Below are 21375 nucleotides of genomic sequence, written 5' to 3' on the forward strand. Positions count from 1 at the left end.
CTGCAATCTGGGATGTTAATTGGTGATTGTTCATTGAGGCCTGTTTTACAGCCTTGTTAACAGTAATGAATATACCTTTTGCTTCTGCCACCAGATGGCAGAAGTAGGCATTATTAGCTAGGAGTTTACAGTTAAAGTGCTTTCATATTTTTTAGGTAATTGAATTAAATCAAAACAGACAATTTGAATGTTTTTAATAGCTCTTGTGACAAGTTTGGTAACGGTAAGATGGAAAATATTAGCCAAGTGAGACTTCGGAATTAAATTCATTGTAATTTTTTAAGTATTCCCTTAGAATAGCAACCACCTTTATTAAAAAAAAGTTTCACAGGGAATTTCCATGGACATGTTTTAATACATTGTGTAAAACTTTAATTATTTCTTTATAAATTGCTGTGTTGATAGAAAGGCAGTCAGTGGACTTATAAAGAAAGGTAAATTTTAAAGCCAGTGGACTTATAAGTAGGGGTAAATTTTTAAGCATTATGCACATGTAAAGGAAGAAATGTATATATAGTTATTAAGACATTGATAGATGATTTAAAGAAAAATGAAATGTTGCAAATAAGATTCAAACAAGTGCATGTATATTAATATAAAATTACCTGACAAACCTTAATAAGTTAAAAAGATATTAAAATTAACTTATCTAGATCCTATTACAAAAGGATACATGACTTCTTTGATAAATAGCAAATGCTGTGGCTTATTAAGAGATGTTTTTAAGGATCAGGAGGCATTAACTTGTTTTCAGTATCAATTTACATTTTTCATATCCATTCACATTTTCTGAAATTCTTGTTCTGTTCTTTAAAATTCTGCTTCCTTGTGTCCTATTAACTCTTCAGCCCTCCTTATCTGACTTATCATCCTACCCATGATAAAGGAAATATTCATATCTAGTAAGTTTATCTGGTTAGAGTCATTTATAAGGACAGTTTCTCTACCACCCAACAGATTGCTTTGATTTTAAACTCACAGTAGCAAGTGATGAAACTGACTGTACTTTCCTTCTGAAAACATGCTGTTTCCTTGCCCTGCATAATGCCGCACTGCTCCGTGTCCCTTCTTACATTCCGTTTTAGTCTCTTTGGTGGGACGGGCTTCTGGTCCTTTACACTACCTGCAGATGTCAGAAACATAGAACAATTTGTTTTCTCTCTCAACAACATTTCTTTTATGGTGTCATTCATTCTTTCACCTCCAAATGTTACCTCTGTGGTGAAGTCTCCCAGACACCCACTCTAGTCCATTTATCTCCATTGACCTCCAGGCTCATATCAATTCCCTCCTTGAAATGATTCTCTTTTATTCTAGTATTGATAAATTTCCTCTTTGAATGTCACTGACTTTATGTAGAGGCTAGATTAGTTTTCCTACATAGCCTTCTACTTTGTGGTAAAAATGTAAAGAAATATGCTACAATAAAAACCACAACCTACCTTTTTATCACAAGTTAAAACAAAAGATGACTATACACTAGAGTGTACAGTTGTGAATTATCACAACTCTCCTTCAGATGTAGGATATTTTTATGAGATAAATTTGTGATTTTATTAGCCAGTATAAATTAACTACAGTGACCTATAAACTTTTTTGATCTAAAAAATTTATTTTCTACCACAGTTCAACAAACACACATACATAATACGTTGTTGTTGTTTAGTCGATAAGTCATGTCCAACTCTTTTGCGACCCCAAGGAATATAGCTTGCCAGGCTCCTCTGTCCATGGGATTTCCCAGGCAAGAATACTATAGTGGGTTGCTGCTTCCTTCTCCTGGCTATCTTCCCAACCCAGGGATGGAAACCATGTCTCCTGCTTGGCAGGCAGATCCCTTCCCACTGAGCCACCAGGGAAGCCATATGTAATGTGTATTCATATATAAAAATGAACCAAAAATTTCACCAAAAACACCTTGAGTGTTAATTTTTTGAAACCTTTTTTATTTTTTTTTTAAAACAGTCTTAGGTATGCAACAAATTTGATAGGAAAGTACAGAAATTCCCCCATGTACCTCCTCCCCTTACATATATAGCCATTATCAGCAGAGTGGTACCTTTTGTAAAAAACCAAAAATGAACTGCATTGACACATTGTAATCACCAAGGTGCCCAGTTCATTTCAGGGTCCACTCCAATGAAATGAATAGTGTTGTACATTCCATGCGTTTGGACAGCAGTATAATGACATATAGCCTTCCCTGATGGCTCTGATGGTAAAGAATCTGCCTGCAGTGTAGGAGACCTGGGTTCAATCCCTGTGTTGAGATGGATATAATGACACGTATCCATCATTATAATGGCATTCAAAATGTTTTCACTGCTGATAAAAAATTCTGTACTCTGTGTTCATCTCCCCATGAACCTATAGCTACCATTGATCTTTTTACTGTCTCCATAGTTTGCCTTTTCCAGAATGACATATAGTTGGAACTATTTTTAATTTTTTTTTTCTCTCCTTGAAAAGAGAGGTTCATAGTCCTTATACGACCACTTATGGCCCACCAGAACCAAACAGACTCTAGGTGGCAAGCTTCCCCACTGAACACTGTAGCTTTTCTTCTAGTATCAAGTCCTGTCCCACTGGTCCTGCCCAGCAACCACATAGTGGTACATGGGGACACATGTTGGATAGTTATTCATAGGAAGGTCACACATTTTGTGCCCCTTGTCACAATGAACCCAGATTCCTGTCAGCTGTGTTGTAAGCAGATGAGCCATTTCTTCAGGCCCCCTTCTGTGAGCACACCCCACAGAAGTAAGATATTAATAAAGGATTTTGAAAATTTATTTCTGTATAGAGCAGAAGTAGCTATACAACTGAGGTATGATTTAATTTACCAATTAGACTATTCAGGGCTCAAATGTAAACTTGAGCTAGTATGTGGATGCTCAGTTGTGTCTAACTCTTTGTGACCCAATGGACCAGGCTCCTCTGTCTGTGGGATTTTCCAGGCAAGAACACTGGAGCGGGTTGCAGTTTCCTACTCCAGGGGATCTTCCCAACCCAGGAATTGAACCTTTGTCTCTTGAGTCTCCTGCATTAGGTGGACAGGTTCTTTATCACTGCATCACCCCAGTGCATGTTAAGTCACACATGTGTTAATTCATAAATTTTTTGAAGTAGGGGTTCTTAGTTTTTACTGGTTGTTTTTTATACCAAAATACCTATCAACTTGCATATATTTCTAATGTATATTTTACATTTATTGTTTCATCTGGCTTGGAGTGTGAAACTGCCAAGAGTCATTCCCCCTACAAGACTAGTTAGTGGCCTATGACATGTCTTGGTGTGAAATATTTTGCCCAGCTGAAAACGGGAATGCAGTAATGGAAATTCTGATGAGAAAAATGTGAGATATCCAAATTTTGGCAGATTAAAAAATTTTGAGAATTTAGTTGGTGGAAGTCCATAAGATATTATGACATTGTAAGGCAGATGTGGAGAAAAAGAGAGTGAGCTGCACAGTCAGGAAAATAAAAGGGAAATTTATTAGAGGAATATGATAGGGTGATTGGCCCTTAAGAACCAGCATCCTCCCTTTCTGACAGGGTCTTTCTTATACCCCACCAATGAAAAATTCTCTGAAGGGATGGTTAATTTTTAGCCTGTAGCTGAGTCCTGCAGTCACGTAGCCAGAGGTCTGGAATCCAGTAGTCTCATAGACGTGAGAAGGTAGGTGGCAGTGGGAAAACAGAATGTTATTTGGGAAATTTGGTCAGTCTCAAGGGTCACTATGACTTTATTCTTTGTGAGGTCAATATAATGAGCCATTTTAACAATGAGCCCCCACGTAGGCCCTATCAGACATGAGCCTTCAGAAAAGACAAGATAATATAAAAGATGAAAGTTTTCCAGAGAATATAGTTATCTCCTAACTGTATCCAAATGACACAGATGTGAGGACATGTCACCTCTTCAAAGAAGGAAAATCTCAGTTTAGCCATTTGATGAGAGAGTTTGAAGATACAGAGAACACATCAGAAGGGCTTGTGAAAAGGAAGTCAGCATAGCAGGAAGATAAAGGGACAAAGAATACCAGAGCATGAGGGTTTGAGAAAATATTTGCATTTAGTTTGGTGGTGGAGGGTTGCTGGGATGGTGGCATAACTAATATTACTTGGCTTTGAAGCCAAATCCAGCATGTGAATCTCAGCGTTTTGGGTGAAGTAGAAAAGAACAGCTTTATTGCTTTGTCAGGCAAAGGGGGACACAATGGACTAAATCTCTCAAAACTGGAGAGGGTAGTGAGGAATTTGTTAGTAATAGTTCAAAGAGGGCATGATCAGCTCATGAGCATTCTTCTGATTGGTTGGTGGTGAGATAAGGGAAAGTCAGCATCATCAACCTCTGCTTCCAATCCGTCTGGGATCTGTGTGCTTGTGGGCAGGTAGTTAACTTCTCCCACCTGTTAGGGATTTCAGTATCTGCAAAACAGCTCAAAGATACTGACAAACCTAGACAGCATATTAAAAAGCAGAGACATTACTTTACTTACAAAGGTCTGTCTAGTTAAAGCTATGGTTTTTCCAGTAGTCATGTATGGATGTGAGAGTTGGACCATAAAGAAAGCAGAGTGCTGAAGAATTGATGCTTTTGAACTGTCGTGCTGGAGAAGACTCGTGTGTCAATCCTAAAGGAAATCAGTCCTGAATATTCATTGGAAGGACTGATGCTGAAACTCCAATACTTTGGCCACCTGATGCGAAGAAATGACTCATTTGAAAAGACCCTGATGCTGGGAAAGATTGAAGGCAGGAGGAGAAGGGGATGACAGAAGATGATATGGTTGGATGGCATCACCAACTTGATGGACATGAGTTTGAGTAGACTCCAGGAGTTGGTGATGGACAGGGAAGCCTGGCGTGCTGCCATCCATGGGGTTGCAAAGAGTCTGACACACTGAGTGACTGAACTGAACTGAACTTAGGGGGAGCCACAACCTGCCCCAAGGCTGCATTTTTGTTTCTTTTGACTGTTCCTCCCTTGTCTTTCAGCATCCCCTCCCTTCCCTAATTAGCAACTGTTTGAACCTGCTTCTTGGTACTCAAGGAAGATCTTGGAGGCTGAAAGAAGCCTATTTCCTGTAATCAAAGAAATGGGAGATACAGGAAGGCTGTTGTGTCCAGGAGCCCCACAGGATCATGCTTGGTTTCAGATTCAAGTATTCTGATATCGACTTCAGATGTTTTGATTGTAGAACTGGTTAAGGGTCCCAGATAATATCTGGTCCACTGTTAGTAGGAATGTGAAGGTGCTGATACTTCAAAGTTGCTGTCAGTGTCTTGTTGTTCAGAAGTACATTTCTGTTCTGGAACAGTGAGCAGGGTCCTGTAGGCTTCCCAAGTGGCTCGGTGGTAAAGAATTCACAGGCCAACACAGGAGAGGCAGGAGACTGTTTGATCCCTAGGTCAGGAAGATCACTTGGAGGAGGAAGTGGAAACCCACTCCAGTATTCTTGCTGGGAAAATCCCATGGACAGAGGACCCTGTTGGGCTATAGTCTGTGGGGTCTCAAGGAGTTGAACATGACTTAGTGACTGAGCCCAATGATGAGTAAGGACTACTATGAGGATTGTGGTGTAGCATTTGACCCTCCTTTTGGGCCTGGCTTGTGTATAATGTGGAGAACAAGAGAGAATTAGTGATAAACCTAGACCATTCTAGAAATCTTACTGACTTTTATTAGCTTTGAAAACGAAGCAATAGTTAATGCATATACTTTTAAGAAGAATTCAAATGTATTATTATTTAATTTTTACACTTTTCTGCTTATTTTTAAGCAAAGACTTCTCTCCTGGATTGATAGTGTAAACGTGAGGGCTTGTCACTCAATATACCTCTTGGGAATGCAAAATCTTTTTTATTTATTAATGACTATAATTAAGGTGCATGTTTTCTAAAAAGCCAGCAATTAGGCTCCATAATAAACATACGGTACTGTTAGCTGTGACAGACAAACCAGGGCACGATGAGGGTTTGCTTCCCCTTCTATTTCCCACCAGTTTACATCCTTATAAAACTCTTAAACACCCTGTGCCTGTGTATGCATGTGTGCTTCTGCATGTAATATGGTCATGATAGCACAAGAGTGATAGGCCCTCAGCACAATGAGGAGGACCAATGCTCTCACTTGATGACAAGCTGGGAGTTTTCCTCTTTGGTTTCTCTTCTCCATTCCTTCCCATCTTTTCTTCTATACCCCAGCACACTTCACCCCTAAAAAAAAAAGGAGATGAGATGAAAAGTGTAAAAGTGCAGCTAGAAAAAGAACAAAAGGAAGATGCCCCCCCTGACTTCTGAGAAGGAAATGCAGTCTCCCAAGTTATGGCATTTAGTCAGGCAGGTGATTGAGACCTGAGATAATTTTATACTGATGATAGATAGATAGATAAAATGTTTCTTATTTTGTTTCTGTTGTTTAGTCACTGAGTCGTGTCCGACTCTTTGTGACCCCATGGACTGCAGCAATCTAGGCTTTCCTGTCCTTTACTATCTCCTGGAGTTTGCGCAAACTCATGTCCATTGAGTTTATGATGCCTATAATGCTAACATAAAATGAGCTGTGGAGAAGGCAATGGCACCCCACTCCGGTGCTGTTGCCTGGAAAATCCCATGGACGGAGGAGCCTGGTAGGCTACAGTCCATGGGGTCGCTAAGAGTCGGACACGACTGAGCGACTTCACTTTTACTTTTCACTTTCATGCACTGGAGAAGGCAATGACGACCCACTCCAGTATTCTTGCCTGGAGAATCCCAGGGACGGCGGAGCCTGGTGGGCTGCCGTCTATGGGGTCGCACAGAGTTGGACACGACTGAAGCGACTTAGCAGCAGCAGCAGCAGCAAAATGAGCTGTAACTCTAAGTAAAATTGCTAATGAATGGTTTTAGCATGGTAGGTCACTGGGAAAAGTCAGTGACCTCCCTACTTGACCTCCCTAGGGAGTAGGGACGGGCCTATACTGGAAACTGTATGGAGGTGGCTGGACAGCATGGGTTGACTGCTGCAGTCTCCTTGAAGAAATTCAGGCAAGTAGAAAGAATATAGAAAGAGAAAATACATAATCATGATTTCAGGATTAGGGTGAATTCAACAAAAGCTAAGGAGTGGGTATAATTGCAGGAATCAGCAGCACAGTGAAGCTGAGATAGAGACAAAGAAGGGGGAGGTTCAGAGTCACATAATGAGAAGAACTGGGGTCCTTGATACTTGCTTAAAGTGAGTCACAAAGAAGAGAGAGGCCAAGAGACAGGGACAAGTGTGCAGTCACTTGAGAAATACCCGTTTGCTAGAACTGGGTCTTGGGAGCAGAGCAAAGCTGTAAACGCGCCTGTGCGAATTAAGCCAGGCTGGGCTCAGAAGATGTCTGACTCTGACCTGATAGCAGAACCAAGTCTGCAGTTGGGGCCTAAGAGACTCAGCTCTGGGTGATGGACAAAGAACAGGAAACCTAGTACACTGTTACAACCAGAACATATTTTAAAAAGTAATTAGAATTGAGTTTGAGAGAAATGAGATTCTTTCAGCTATTGTACAGTAATTACCGAGGAGCAGGAGTGTGGTTGTTTTGGGAAAGAAGGTGCAGAGGAGTACAGAGAATTGGTTCTGGGGAAAGAAGAACCACATTTTTTACCTCAGAATATACTAAAAGTTTTACTCTCCTAACATCTGTAATATTTAGTATCCAAATATTTTAATGCTGCTTAACCTAATAGGGAACATTTGATTGATTAATTATTCATAAAGCAGTTATTATTGTCTTGCCCTTTAATTCATGTAACAAGGGAAAAGCTATCTCACCTTTAGGAAACTGGGATGAGTATTTAAAAACAAAACCTGTTTTGTCTCCTTGTCTTAACACACTGTTTCTTATGTTATTAATGTTTTAAAAATTTCAAATAACATAATATTAAAGTTTATGGGTTGTATATGTTTATAAAAAGAAAATAGGATTTTGAAAGATTGAGGAACTACCAATCTACAGTTTCTCATTTGATAAGCAAAAAAATTAAAATTAAAAATTGTAAGAGGTTATAAAATTGTCTCTATTTCATGACTTAAACATTTTTTGAGAAGTTCTGCTTTACCTTAAAAAGAGAAAACCTATGACAAAGTCACTAACAGTAAGAACAAGCCAGATAAACTACAAAATCATAGCATTTTGTATGCCCATGAGAGAACAAATGTTACAGGAAATCAGGTGAACTAAATTCCAAAAGGTGACAGAATCTTCAACGGGAGACAAGGCACACAAATGATACCACCTTTAGCAGAGCAAGGAACAAAAATATGAAAACTGCACAAGTGGGGAAGAAGTAAGGAACAAAAACTTCAATGAGTTCTTAAAGGTCAAATGTGGGCTAATACAGCAGACTAGAATCCCTTGGAGTCCCACATCCAAGGTGAAGCAACCAATCTTTTCCATAGATTTCTACCCTGTGCTCACCAGAAAGATTTGGGCTGGGAAGGACATCTGAGAGAGCTCTCTTCAACAGTGCATAGACAAAAATCTCCATCTGCTTTCCACACTTAAATCTCATTGCAGCAAAAGCCATCTGCTGCTGGAGGAATGGTAGGTAACCCACCTGTCCCCTTTTCATAGGCAAAACTAAGTGAAAAGTGCGTTAGTTGCTCAGTCATGTCTGACTTGATGATCCCACAGACTAGCCCACCTGGCTTCTCTGTCCATGGATTTCTCCTGGTAAGAATACTGGGGTGAGTAGCCATTTCCTTATCCAGGGGTTCTTCCTGACCCAGGGATTCTTTACCATCTGAGCCACTAGGGAAGTCTTTCATAAGCAAAGGTCAGCTGTAAACGGGGGACAGATCAAAGTGAGTTATTTACCCTGAGAGAGGAATGAAAAATGAGTTCAGTTCCCAGTTCTTGTGCTAATAAAAGGCAGAGGTTTGTGCCACTGGAGAACTGCAGGAAGCTTGCTTATCTGATAGTCCTTAAACATACAGAACATAATTTAGCTGCCATCAAGTGGAAGGGCAGAAGTTCTGAGAAAGCCAAACCCTGAAGCCTAGATGTACAGGCATGCCTAAGACTGAGGCTGGACCAGGAAAGTTATGAGCTTTGGAACAACTAACACGCAGCATACAATAGTCTACTGCCGAAGGTGGAGCAAGACCATGGAGAGAATCTCCCTTTGTGTGGCAGAGAGTGAAGCAGAAATACTGGGAAACACTCTTGGGTATATCAGACCTCACAATAAATACAGGAAGCAGCAGTGCACCACTGGAGGAATTCAAATCTCTGTGATGAAGTGAAGGTTAACTACAGCAACAACAAAACTTACGCATTAGACTGACATTAAGGACCTGACTGAAGAACTGCGTCCATCTCTGTGTGTAAATACTGTTTATGTCAGGCTCTATTTGCAGTAACCTATGTGCTTTCAAAAATTACAAAACAAAACAAAAAAACCCACCAAAAAAAACCCTTATCAAAAGATAAAGTAGTAACAGTTTTTTATCTTTTTTATGTTTAAATTATGAAAACGTGATAATACATTTATGAGATTTGGAAAATACAAAACAAAGTTACATGTAGTTCCATGATGTATTAAAATTGTTTGCTTTAAGTAGTTAAATTAAGATTTTTAGTTGGAGTTTCAATATCAAGCTCTCAGAAATTAATAGAATGAATGTGCAGAGAAGTGTAAGAATATAGTTGACCTGAAAAGCATTATGAACCAATTTGACATAATTAAGATTTATACGATTTTCACACAACAGTAGGATACAAATTCTATTCAAGTTCCCACAGGCTATAAACTAGGAGAGACTGGAACATATCCAGAGACAAAAGACCAGGTGCAGAAATTTCATGGTCTAAAGATACTGAAATCATTCAGAGTCTGTCCTCTTATTACTGTGGAATTATGTTAGAGATCAGTATCAAAAGGTATTTGAAAATAACCCTCATATCTTCAAGTGCAGTGTCGCATTTACCAAGAGAGGTCTTTGACTTAGCAAAATTAGCCATTGAAAGCCTCAATAACGTTAGAGGATTGAAAAATTACGGAGGGTGGTTGCAGAGAAGAAAGCGTTTAAACAAGAAATTAATATCAAAATGAGAGATTAATATTAAAGATATTTTTAAATATCTCATCTATTTGGAAGTTAAATGTTCACTTTTAAATAAGCCCTATATATAAAAAACCAAAAGAAGGAAAATTAGAAAATATTTATAATAGAATAAAAATGAAAAAAGAACTTATCAGAATTTGTTGCATACAACTGAAGCTGCTCAGTGCAATTAAATACAATGTGGAGTTTTGAATAAGGTATAAAGACGAATAATGGACACTAGCATAAAATTTTGTGAGATTTGAACAAAATCTGTACTTTAGTTAATATTACTGTATCACCTGTTAATTTCCTATCTTTTTAAAACAACATAATATTTCATTATATTCTCAGAAATGGATTAGAAGTTTCAGCTTCAATTTTTTTTTAATCACTAAGATAATAAACTTTCTAGAATCCCAGGGACGGCACAGCCTGGTGGGCTGCTGTCTATGGGGTCGCACAGAGTTGGACACAACTGAAGCGACGTAGCAGCAGCAGCAGCAGACTTTTAGTACTAATAGTAGATGCCAAAATACATGGAACTATGTCAAAAATTTAAATGATTATAAATTAGAAATATAGCTTTCTACTCATATTAAGTCAATAAGTAGAATAAAAATGTCACACATTTTTTAGCTAGGCAAAAATTCATAAGTTTTCTAAAATATACATACTGCTTATATCTATATGTATGTTTACAAAAGCTTTTCTACTATGCTTGGTAGACTTGAGAAAGAACATTACAAAAAAGGAGAAATTGGAAAACAAACTAAATGAAATGGAGTATTTAATATGGAATAGAAAAAGTTAAACTAGATAAAAGTTCAAGATCATCATATAGTCCAGTTGTTTTTAGATATGGCTGCTCATTAGAAACACATCTGGAGCTGTGGAGGGGAAAAAAAAATACTTGGGCTTTTTTGTTTTTCAGAACATTCCAAGATGATTTTGATATCCATTTGGATTTTAAAAAGTGATTACAGTTTTTCTATTAAATGGTACTTTTAGTGATATAGAATTATATAGAATTCCATTATTTTCAGTTGACCAATCATGATACAATTATTGTATTAAGCACGAATCACAATAATAGAAGACATTTATCAGTTCTCATAATCAATAGACAAAAAATAAAAGATCATTACAGTTGCAAGCCATAATGGAAGCATGATTAACTTAACAATAAGAAATAATTACATACAATTTGGGGAGTTAAGTAAAGTGACCTGGTAAGTGGAAGTGTATACATGCACATGTTTTTATCTGTCCAGCCAGTCTATGTCTTTTGGTTTGTGCATTTAATCCATTTACACTTAAGGTAATTATTGATTTGTATGCAGTTCAGTTCAGTTCACTCGCTCAGTTGTGTCCAACTCTTTGTGACCCCATGAATCGCAGCACACCAGGCTCCCCTATACATCACCAACTTCCGGAGTTTACACAAACTCATGTCCATCGAGTCGGTGATGCCATCCAGCCATCTCATCCTCTGTCGTCCCCTTCTCCTACTGCCCCTAGTCCTTCCCAGCATCAGGGTCTTTTCCAATGAGTCAACCCTTTGCATGAGGTGGCCAAAGTATTGGAGCTTCAGCTTCAACATCAGTCCTTCCAATGAACACCCAGGACTGATGTCCATTAAGATGGACTGGTTGGATCTCCTTGCAGTCCAAGGGACTCTCAAGAGTCTTCTCCAACACCATAGTTCAAAAGCATCAATTCTTCGGCACTCAGCTTTCTTCACCATCCAACTCTCACATCCATACATGACTACTGGAAAAACCATAGCCTTGACTAGACAGACCTTTGTTGACAAAGTAATGTCTCTGCTTTTTAATATGCTATCTAGGTTGGTCATAACTTTCCTTCCAAGGAGTAAGCGTCTTTTAGTTTCATGGCTGCAGTCACCATCTGCTGTAATTTTGGAGCCCCCAAAAATAAAGTTTGACACTGTTTCCACTGTTTCCCCATCTATCTGCCATGAAGTGATGGGACCGGGTGCCATGATCTTGGTTTTCTGAATGTTGAGCTTTAAGCCAACTTTTTCACTCTCCTCTTTCACTTTCATCAAGAAGCTCTTTAGTTCTTCTTCACTTTCTGCCATAAGGGTGGTGTCATCTGCATATCTGGGGTTATTGATATTTCTCCTGGCAATCTTGATTCCAGCTTGTGCTTCCTCCAGCTCAGTGTTCATTTCTCATGATGTATTCTGCATATAAGTTAAATAAGCAGAGTGACAATATACTGCCTTGACGTACTCCTTTTCCTATGTGGAACCAGTCTGTTGTTCCATGTCCAGTTCTAACTTGCTTAATGTCCTGAATACAGATTTCTCAAGACTCAGGTCAGGTTGGTGTGGTATTCCCATCTCTTTCAGGATTTTCCACAGTTTATTGTGATCCACACAGTCAAAGGCTTTGGCATAGTCAATAAAGCAGAAATAGATGTTTTTCTGGTACTCTTTTGCTTTTTCGATGATCCATCAGATGTTGGCACTTTGATCTCTGGTTCCTCTGCCTTTTCTAAAACCAGCTTGAACATCTGGAAGTTCACGGTTCACGTATTGCTTAAGCCTGGCTTGAAGAATTTTAAGCATTACTTCACTAGCGTGTGAGATGAGTGCAATTGTGCAGTAGTTTGAGCATTCTTTGGCATTGCCTTTCTTTGGGATTGGAATGAAAACTGTCCTTTTCCAGTCCTGTGGCTACAGCTGAGTTTTCCAGATTTGCTGATATATTGAGTGTAGCAGTTTCACAGCATCATCTTTCAGGATTTGAAATAGTTCAACTGGAATTCCATCACCTCCACTAGCTTTGTTCGTAGTGATGCTTCCTAAGGCCCACTTCACTTCACATACCAGGATGTCTGGCTCTAGGTGAGTGATCACTCCATCGTGATTGTCTGGGTTGTGAAGAACTGTTTTGTACAATTCTTCTATGTATTCTTGCCACCGCTTCTTAATATCTTCTGCTTCTGTTAAGTCCCTACCATATCTGTGGTTTATTGAGCTCATCTTTGCATGAAATGTTCCCTTAGTATCTCTAATTTGCTTGAAAAGACCTCTAGTCTTTCCCATTCTATTGTTTCCCTCTATTTCTTTGCATTGATCACTGAGGAAGGCTTTCTTATCTCTCCTTGCTATTCTTTGGAACTCTGCATTCAAATGGGTATATCTTTCCTTTTCTCCTTTGCTTTTTGCTTCCCGTCTTTTCACAGCTATTTGTAAGGCCTCCTTAGACAGCCATTTTGCTTTTTTGCATTTCTTTTTCTTGGGGATGGTTTGATTCCTGTCTCCTGTACAATGTCACGAACTTCCATCCATAGTTCATCAGGTATTCTGTCTATTTCAGTTCAGTCGTTCAGTCGTGTCTGACTCTTTGCGACCCCATGAATCACAGCACACCAGGCCTCCCTGTCCATCACCAATTCCCGGAGTTTACCCAAACCCATGTCCATCGAGTCGGTGATGCCACCCAACCATCTCATCGTCTGTCGTCCCCTTCTCCTCCTGCCCCCAGTCCTTCCCAGCATTAGGGTCTTTTCCAATGAGTCAACCCTTCGCATGAGGTGGCCAAAGTATTGGAGTTTCAGCTTCAACATCAGTCCTTCCAATGAACACCCAGGACTGATCTCCTTTAGGATGGTCTGGTTGGATCTCCTTGCAGTCCAAGGGACTCTCAAGAGTCTTCTCCAACATCACAGTTCAAAAGCATCAATTCTTCGGTGCTCAGCTTTCTTCACCATCCAACTCTCGCATGCGTACATGACCACTGGAAAAATCATAGCCTTGACTAGATGGACCTTTGTTGGCAAAGTAATGTCTCTGCTTTTAAATATGCTATCTAGGTTGGTCATAACCTTCCTTTCAAGGAATAAGCATCTTTTAATTTCATGGCTGCAATCACCATCAGCAGTGATTTTGGAGCCCAAAAATATAATGTCTGTCACTGTTTCCACTGTTTCCCCATCTATTTCCCATGAAGTGATGGGACCAGATGCCATGATCTTAGTTTTCTGAATGTTGAGCTTTAAGCCAACTTTTTCACTCTCCTCTTTCACTTTCATCAAGAGGCTCTTTAGTTCTTCTTCACTTTCTGCCATAAGGGTGGTGTCATCTGCATATCTGAGGTTATTGATATTTCTGCCGGCAATCTTGATTCCAGCTTGTGTTTCTTCCAGCCCAGCGTTTCTCATGATGTACTCTGCATATAAATTTAAATAAGCAGGGTGACAATATACAGCCTTGATGTACTCCTTTTCCTATTTGGAACCAGTCTGTTGTTCCATGTCCAGTTCTAACTGTTGCTTCCTGACCTGCATACAGGTTTCTGAAGATACAGGTCAGATGGTCTGATATTCCCATCTCTTTGAGAATTTTCCACAGTTTATTGTGATCCACACAGTCAAAGGCTATTTAGTGACCTGTAAAAGAACCTTCAGAAAGAATCAGCCTGGCAACATATTCATTTTAATCCAGTAAAGCCCATTGCAAACTTCTGACCTGCAGAGCTACAGCATAGTAAGTTTATGTTGTTTTAAGCCACTGTTTGTGGCATTTTGTTGTACCAGCAATAGAACATTCGAATATCCATTGCCCTTGAACAGTTTATGTGTCTTTAGGCGCCACTATTGATCGGCTCTGAGCAGTTTGTGCTTCTCTGAAAAGAGCTCTGTCCAAGGATCCTGAAGCAGCAGCAGCTCCTTGAAGAGGGAAGACCATATGTGGCGAAAGGCTAAGTCCACTTAATTGGCTGCTGCTAGTTGGAGAATATGTTGCAACCCAGAGAATAGCGTCTACCCTCCTTTTTACTTGATGGTGTTGCTTCATTGTCTGTATGGAGATGGTAAAAATGTGAATGTTGGGTATCCAACAATTCCTGGTTTGAGAGTTAGTAATTTAAAAAAATTATAACAAGGACACAAGTATGTATTCATTATATGTCCTGTTGATGAGTGTGCTTTCTGCATATAGCGTATGTGGGCTTCAATTCAGTTGCTCAGTCATGTCCAACTGTTTGTGACCCCCATGGACTGCAGCACACCAGGCTTCCCTGTCCATCACCAACTCCTGGGGCTTGCACAAACTCATGTCTATTGAGTCAGTGATGCTATCCAACCATCTTATTCTCTGTTGTTCCCTTCTCTCTCCTCCCTTCTGCTGTGGGCTTGAACAGAACAAACTTTCTACCAACATGTTACCAGCATTACTAAACTTCTAGCCTAAAATTCTTCGGTCCTTAACATGTGTCTTCTCCACTATGGAAGGTATGTATTTTAGGTTCTGACACTATGGCAATGCACTTTTCATGTACTGAATGGCATATTAGTTAGAACAAGAGGCAGCGTGACTAATGGTCATATAAACATATAGGTATTTCTTTATCTCATACAGGCCAGCTCAGCAAAACCACATGGAATCTGACTCTTTCTTTCCTTCAGGTCTGTCATTCTGAGTATGTTGCTATGGTCCTCATGATTATAAAATGTGTCGCTGTACTTTCAGACATCATATTCATGACTGGCAGGAAAACTAAAATAGAGCAAAGGTCATAAATCAAAGGACAAAGAGCTATGTTCTTGTCCTTGCCTTCATATGCAAGAAAGACTTTCCTTGCCAAAAACGTCAGTCCATATCTCATTGAGCAAAACTATGTCCCATGCTTACTGTCACTATAAGAAAGACCAGGAAGAAGTTTTAGCTTTCCAGGCTCTGTACAAAAAAAGAGAGAAGTGGCATTGTGAACGGTTAGGGAAGCCGATCCTCAGAAACTGTGAAATACAAATTTAAATAAATCAGATGGGTTGGCTAACCCTACTATAGACCACAGTTTTTCAGCTGCTCTCCTGTTGAAAACATCAGGCTGCATAATGTTTCTCAGAAAGGCACAGAGAACAGTCACCAGGTCTGTTAATTATTAGTTGAGCCTTTTACTCTTGGTTGTTCTTTGATTCAAAAAGACTGCTGTTCAGTCACTAAGTCACATCTGACTCTTTGTGACCCCATGGACTGCAGCACTTCAGGCTTCCCTGTCCTTCACTATCTCCAGGAGTTTGCTTAAATTCATGTCCATTGAGTCAGTGATACCATCCAACCATCTCATCCTCTGTTGCCCCCTTCTTCTTTTGCCCTCAATCTTTCCCAGCATCACAGTCTTTTCTAACGATTTGGTTCTTTGAATCAGGTGGCCAAAATATTGGAACTTCAGCTTCAGCATCAGTTCTTCAATCAACATTCAGGGTTGATTTCCTTTAGGATTGACTGGTTTGATCTCCTTGCTGTCCCAAAAGAAAATAGTTGCAATATAGAATTTTAATTGAATTATTAAAAATGCATTATCTTCCTCTAAGGAAACGTTTTTCATACTCTTTCCCACTCTTAATAAAAAAAAATAGTAAACAGTATTGCAGCTGCAAATAATCCCTAAGAAAATGCCTCATATCTCAGTAGACTTTCTGTATCAAGATCTTAGACATAACAATGATTTAAAATGAATGATCCTTCCACTTATGCAGGCTAATCAAGTAGCAGAATTCTAAAACATTTTTGTGAGCTCTCCCACATGTTGTATTTAGCCAAAACCAACAATTCTGAAATGAGATCCTTTTTTTAAATTATGTATTGCAAGTTTCCTTAAAAGAGAACATATTTCACAACCAAGAATGTGACATTATTTTAACGCAGCAGTAAAGTTGATGTGTACAGTGTGTGGCATGCGTCCAACCATGTCATCCATCAATGAAATTTCAGGGGTTGATTATACTACAGTATACTCTTGTAGTGGAAAATCACCTACTTTCTCTGAGCTACCATTTATAGCATCTTTTTCTGACATAAAATTTGTGACTTCCTGTTAACAGCTATAGAAAGGAGACGAGGAGGGGAAATGGAGGGGAAGGCTCTTCCTACAAAGAAAAGGAAGAGAGAAACGGAAAAGGCAGGAGAAGAACACTTTAGTGGCAGCACTTAAGAGAAGTCCATATGCTCATCACGCTTCTCAGATTGCAGTTTCATAGTTACTCTTTAGGTTCCTGAGGGTTTCTAATCCAGGCCATTTCTGAAAGAAGGCGTATTTTTTGTTGTTATTTCAAATTTGGATAGTCTTTTCACACTTGGAAATTAGGGATGTACATTAAAAGTTTCATAGGAAATTAGGTAGATAAAGGAGGATTTTGAATTTTTAATTACATAACTTTAATAATTATATCTAGGCCAGGTCTCTACCTCCCAGTGATGAAAAAAATTGAGACAATCACCTTGACGATCGAGAGAAAAACCATACAGAGGATATGATACTGTTGAGTTAGCTGAATGCCAGACAAGAGATCTGAAATTGATGGTGTTGTTCAGGAGATCCTGAACTATTCAAAATGAAATAGAACATTTTTTCCCCCAGTCTATGACAAACTCGTGTATTGATGTCCGTTTTGATAAGAAATAATTTACAAGATAAATGAGAAGTTAAACTGATTGTTTGACTTTTGAAACTCACCTAGACTTTAGGAAATTTGATTACAGGTTACTAATTTGGGAAGATAAAAATATTCATTTGAGGCAGGGTAAGGTACATTCTGGGCTTCCCAGGTCACTCACCAGTAGAGAATCCACATACCAATGCAGGAGATGTGGGTTTGGTCCCTGAGTCAGGAAGGCCCCCTGGAGAAAGAAATGGCAACCCATTCCAGTATTCTTGCCTAGGCAATCCCATGGACAGAGGATCGTGGCACCACAGTCCATGGGGTTGCAAAAGAGTTGGACACAACTTAACAACTGAACAGCAAAAAGGTGCATTCCATGAATGTCCATAAAAACATCCTGAAAGTTTAAATGTGGAAGAAGGCAACTAGTTAAAAGGAAACTGAGAGGCTACTTAGAATAGGTAATCTTTGAAAAAGGATTTTGAAGTCTCAAGGCTCAGTTGTAAGTGGGAAGAAGGGAAGGAGTATTTTATGGAGGAACAAGTTGTCACTAGGCAGTAGAAGCAAAACAATAATGTTGAAAACAACATTGTGTGTATTATTGAGCTTGTTTGTGGGTCAGAGAGTGGTATAGTTTGGTGGAAAAAAACATTGTTGTGCTTTTTGTTTTTTGATTGATTTCCCTTAAAAAAATGAGAGGAAGACAGAAATTTTGTCAAACCCCACCCACCCCTGAAAAAGTAGCTATGAGCACGACAATTGTGGATTAAAGGTTAAGAGCCATGGAGAGGTGAATACAGGCTTAGGTTGGCAAGGATGTTTCTTCTCTTGTGGGAAGCTGATGAGGCACGAACATTTTAGATTTTGGTTTACTTGTTTAACTATTTGTGTGATGGGTATTGGTGCCATTTTTTTTTTATCTGAAGAAAACTCTTCCTTAATAAAAAGAGTGAAATAATCACTCTAGTGGAAAAAGTTAAAATTTGAAAGTCACTTAACTGTAACCATAATTTGCCTGGCCTTAACATTACTGTTTTCATACTTGCAATTTTGACTCAATTGTTGATGTGTTTTTAAGGTTTCATTGCTTTTCATGTTTAAAGTGGAGTTATATTAAGTTAATGAAAGATAATGTAGCCTTTGTGGTAATTGAGGACTTATTTTTTAAGTAGAGAAAATACTTTTTCTTCTAGACCATAATTATAGCTGTGTTCATTGCATCAAATTATACATGCACTATTAGACCTTCAAACCCCTAATAAATTGTGTAGTTGACTGTTTTGGGGCTTTGTATATTGCAACAAATATTTATATAAACAAAATCTAGGTTGTATTAATAAAAAAAAAACTTATCTGAATCTCTACATTCTTTAGGATCCACTTTCTCCTGATGAGAAACAGGGAATATTTTAATGGCAAAAAATACAATGATATATAGTTACTAAATGATTTTTAAATTCATGATTAACCATTCATATTCATTTCTATAGTCTTGCAGAATTGGTCTACATCATATAACCTTTTTTAAACATTTTAATGAAATATGAAAGTACCATAACATCCATGTAATACATGAGTTAAAAACTGCAGTTTTGAAAAAATTTCTACTTCAAATTATACTTGTATTTCTTTCTTGAATTCAGAAAGTTTGCGATCTTATAAAATGTAATTCTTTCATATGGAGAACCATCTACAGGATTAGTAGTACAAGCAAAGGACTAAATACTTAGTCTGAATAACATTCATTATTATCGAGGTACATATAGTATACACTTATATTTTGAAGGTAAACTTATTTTCTTGGTAATCTCCTCAGAACTCTTTGTTGTTTGTCTTTTGTGTTTTTGTTTATTCATTTAACAGTAAAAAATAAGATGTCTTTACATTTTAACCAAAAAAATTCATATGATTTGTAAATAAGCGATCAATTCCTTTGGATATATCTTGCCACTGAAATAAATTTATTAAAAAGTGTACTGGTAAAAAAGAGGAGATGGGTATATTAGGATTAATGGGTTGCTTGCCAAAGGATCAGTTTGTTGATGTCCAAAACTAGATATTATGGAACATCTGCTCATTGAAAAATATTTTAGTGTGTTATGTTCATCTCCTTCTGCATATGGATTGCCTTTGAACGGGGAGATTAATGTCTCCTAGATGATGGCATGTAAGATTTGTGCAGTTTCAGAGAAAGCTGAGATGGAAAACTAATTTACCTGAAAAAATATTCTTAGGCAACTTTAAAATTATATAAAATAACATTCATCACCATTCTTGGCCATTGGCCTTTGTTAAAACCATTAATTCTCATGATTAGCTATGACAAGGATAGGGAAAATATATATTATTGCTATTAGAAGGGGGACTGAAAAACCAACCATTTTGTGTTACATACAGGCAGCAAAGTACTCATCAGTAGTTTTGGATCTCTTAGAGCCTTTGTACCCTAACTTAACACAGAGAAAAATCCATGGAGACAGTTCTTTGGGTGGGTTGATGTGAAGCAAGAGTCCATCTATAACTTCTTTCTACTAGAGTCTACACTTCCAGTGAGCACTAAAAGATTGAAAAACACCAACAGGTAACCATCTGACTTGTTTTCACTGGTATTGCAAGACTTACATAAACACTGTCACCATCACATAAGTTTGAGGAGTTTAGATATGAAATATGTGTGTGTGTGTGCTTAGTTGCTCAGTCATGTCTGACTCTTTGCAGCCCCATAGATGTAGCCCACCAGGATCCTCTGTCTGTGGGGATTCTCCAGGCAAGAAGAGTGGAGTGGGTTGTCATGCCCTCCTCCAGGGTATCTTCCCAATCCATGGATTGAACCCATATTGTCCCAACCCAGGGACTGAACCCAAGTTTCCTGCATTGCAGGCAGATTCTTTACAGTCTGAGCCACCAGCAAAGCTCTAGATATGAAATAGAGAGATATTTAAAACCCAATTATGTGATTTAACTTAGAAAAAAATAAAGCTTATTGAAAATTTGAAAATGATTCTTAAATGTTGAATTCTTAAAAAAAAAAAGAACCAACATTTAATTGAGCACCTAATATGTGACGGGTACTTTCCTAAATGCCGTCTATAATATATAATTTAATTTAAACTCTGTTTCATACTCTGGCTTCTCTTATGGGTCAGATGGTAAAGAATCTGCCTGTAATGCAGGAGACCTAGGTTCGATCCCTGGGTCAGGAAGATCCCCTGGGAAAGGGAATGGTAACCCACTCCAGTATTCTTGCCTGGAAAATCCCATGGACAGAGGAGCCTGGTGGGCTATAGTCCATGGGTTGGAAAGGGTCAGATGTGACTGAGTGACTAATGCACACACAGACACACACACACACACACATACATTTAATTCCCTAACATTCATATTCTGTAAATGAGAAAACAAATTTATAGGCACATAACCCAGATGATTTGTTCAATGTATGGAGGATATTATTTTAGAAATCTTAAGAAAATTATAGAAAGGCAAACCTTGATACTTCTGTGTCTCAAGAAAGCTTATTTTGTAAGTAATTTCTATGGGAAAATCTGATTTCCAGAGTTTATGTTTCTTCATATTTGAGAAATTATTTCATGAAGCAGTCATAGATAGCCACACAATTCATGGTTCCTAACTTAAGGATTTGGCCCACATTCGTCAAAACCATCTATAAGTCTACAAAAGCAACTGCAAACCTAAAAGCAGTAGGCCCATTGTTGTTAAGTCACTGAGTCATGTCCATCTCTTTTGTGACCCCATGGACTGTAGCCCACCAAGTTCCTCTGTCCACGAGATTCCCTAAGCAAGAATATTGGCATGGGTTGCTATTTCCTTCTCCAGGGAATCTTCTTGACCCAGGGATGGAACCAGCATTTCTTGCATTGT

At 38.5% G+C, this 21375-nt stretch overlaps 1 protein-coding gene and 1 non-coding gene across 8 annotated transcripts in view; one reads left to right on the plus strand and one right to left on the minus strand.

Moving 5' to 3' along the window:
• SPAG16 (sperm associated antigen 16) overlaps positions 1-21375 on the plus strand; it is a 981998-nt gene that overhangs the window by 407804 nt on the left and 552819 nt on the right. The gene's annotated exons all lie outside the window — the stretch shown is intronic.
• Positions 2625-2754, minus strand: LOC145544045 (small nucleolar RNA SNORA11). Its single transcript, XR_014081270.1, has one exon. It is a non-coding gene; the product is annotated as a small nucleolar RNA SNORA11 (small nucleolar RNA).

This window comes from Giraffa tippelskirchi, chromosome 3, assembly GCF_054371585.1.
Source record: "Giraffa tippelskirchi isolate mGirTip1 chromosome 3, T2T-mGirTip1v1.2.pri, whole genome shotgun sequence".
NCBI classification, from domain to species: Eukaryota; Metazoa; Chordata; class Mammalia; order Artiodactyla; family Giraffidae; genus Giraffa; species Giraffa tippelskirchi.